Genomic DNA, 2,914 nt, shown 5'->3' with positions numbered 1-2,914 from the left:
TTAATTTAAAAACTTTATAAGTTATTTTTTTAAATCGAATATATAAACATAATTAATTATACAAGTAATAACACAAATACGTCTATTTGTATTGAATTGATTAAATGGTTAATTTAAATTATATTCATCAACATTTAAAAAAAAAAAAGAAAAACTATACAAGTAATAACAGTATAACACGGTGCCGTTTTAGTCACAGTAACAAAGAAAGAAAGACAAACAAAAAAACACCCTAAATTTTCTTGTCCTCAGCTCTGTGACCTTACTCCCAAAACTCCAAAAGAGGTCCTTTCTTTAAAGCTTCGAACGTAGCAGAGATTTGAACATGCAACCTTCATCTCTTCACCATTCTTCAACCTGCCCAGCCACCACCGCCGTCCCCTTTGCTCCGCCACGGTGCGCGCTGCTGACGTTAGGATTTTTGCCAGTAAAGAATTTCATAAAAACAGTCGCGTTGTAGATATAGTCTCTAAACCGACAAAAATCCCTTCGTACAAACGTTTTGGTTGTCACAAGTAACAAACCCCTTTTAAAATTGATAACCGAGTATTTAAACCTCGGGTCGTCTTCTCAAGGAATTGCAGGGAGGTATGTTCTTATTATTGGTTATGGGGATTGTAAATTGGGGTTTTGGAAGTAAGGAGGGAATATGTTATATGACAAGTAGAATAAAATAATAATAATAATAAAATCTCTTGGCAAGGTATGAGAAATTGGAATTCCAAATTAATTATCCTTATCAATAGTAATGAAAATTGATTTCATTTAGTTAACTTTTACTAAAGCAAAGGAAGATCACTTTTTTTTAGAAAAGCAAACATAACTTATCAATGCACATGGATTCTTCATTATTTTTCTATTTTGGTTTTTCATGAGTAGGTTCCCAAATTTCTAATATTCAAATAAGTTATAAACATGACACATTCCCTTATTAACCCAAGTTCCCACAATTTTCCCACACTTAGTTGATGTACAATCCCTATCTTAAGCTAACCAAAGATTCAATTGGGATATTTAATTGTTTTTCTGCTTTAAGGTTAGTGATGTGGTAAAATACAGAACAAGAGGGGATTAAAAGGCACAAAGTGGCTGACAATGGTGATTTAAAGGGTAGGCTTATTTGGGATAAGTGAGCTTAAAACAAGTAATGGCCTCAATCATACGCAAGCATGTAAATATACTAAACAAAGGACATATAGACTAGAACAAAATACAGATTACAATCATAGAGAAGGAAACACACAAGAATAAAATATTTATGGTTAAATAATGTAACCATGTAAATAAGCTCAAAGTCTCACAGGTTGTGTGTTCTTTAGCTCAAAAGCCATGTTCCAAATACAACTTCCAAACAAGTTTAACACATAAAAATTTTTTAAAAATTTTTTTTTATTTAAATTAGTGAAATTTTTTCAAAAATAGGATCTTAAAAAGATATTTATTATTTTAACCAAGTAGTAACTAAATGCATAAAATCAAATAAATATGCAATCAAATATGCAGATGCAACAATGAACAAATAAAGAAAATAAGATTATTGGTGTTGAAAAGAAAGTACTAACCCACGGAGATCGGTATCGACCTCCCCACACTTAAAGGTTGCACCGTCCTCGGTGCATGCTAAGATGTACAAGTGGACGGGCTGTTCCAACTGATGTTTTTCGTCAAGGATTGTGCAGATGGGCTTGTTTGTCTCTCCCATTAAGAAGCTTTTCCTCTTCCTTTGTGGTGGCCATCCTGAAAGAAAAGGAAAAGGAAAAAGTAACCCAAAAATAAAGATAGAAAATAAATAAAATATGGGTGTTAATGCCAGATAATAAGGATCTCAATTACATGGTAGCTACAACATGCAAGTGAGAAAACAATAGAAGTACATGACAGATCAAGAGTGCAAAAATTTGCAACATAAGGAAGAGAGTGGGTAATGAAAGACAATGTAAGTTCATGTCAATGCAAAAAGAATATCAGTAATATAAAAATTAGCATTGATTTAAATAATATTACCCAATCAGAATAAAACAAGTCATGAAGCACCCAAAATAATTCAAGAGAAAATTACAACAGTGAAAAAAGAAAATTTTAACACCAAGAGAAAAATAATTAATTTTAGAAAAGAAAATAAAAATATGCACAAGATTAAGATGCAATGAATGAAATTTGCAAATAAAATAGAATGGAGGTGAAGGAAAATAAGAAAGGAAGAAGAAAGAAATAAGAAAAGATAAGAAAAATAAGGAATAGAGAAGAAAGGATAAGAAAATTGGCTGATCTGGATATTCTGTGTGCCGCTTGTGACGCGGACGCGTGAGTGACGCGGTCGCGTGGTGCGCAAGAAGGTCAGGTGACGCAGACGCGTGGGTCACGCGATCGCGTGGCCTGTAATCGCACAGCCTCGCGGTCGCGCAACTCTTTGTTCGAAACTCTTTTTGCCAAAATTCTGGGTGATGCGATCGCGTGGTCGACGCGATCGCGTGGTGAGGCTTGGGCTTCCAGCACGAGTCCAGCCCAACTCCAGCTCAACTTTCGGCCGTGCACCCTTTGACGTCAAAATCCAGGTCACGCGGCCGCGTGGGGCACGCGGTCGCGTGGGAGGCCATTATTCCCATGCGACGCGGACGCGTCAGTGACGCGGTTGCGTGGGATGAATTGTGCCACTGGCACGCCTCCAGCCTCGCTCCAGCGTGACTCTCTGTTCGTTTTTATTTTCTCTTCTCTCCTTGCGACGCGGACGCGTCGCGTGGCGAAATTTTTTTTTTTATGAAAAATAGAAACATGTAAATGCAGATGCACAAAAGTACTAATAAAGAGAAGAGTTATTGAATAGGAAAAACTAAAAATAAAGAAAAGAACGATCATACCATGGTGGGTTATCTCCCACCTAGCACTTTGCTTTAACGTCCGTAAGTTGGACGCT

This window comes from Arachis ipaensis, chromosome B09, assembly GCF_000816755.2.
Source record: "Arachis ipaensis cultivar K30076 chromosome B09, Araip1.1, whole genome shotgun sequence".
Taxonomy (NCBI): domain Eukaryota; kingdom Viridiplantae; phylum Streptophyta; class Magnoliopsida; order Fabales; family Fabaceae; genus Arachis; species Arachis ipaensis.
The sequence above is the reverse complement of the archived record's forward strand: the minus strand, read 5'-3'. Positions refer to the sequence as shown.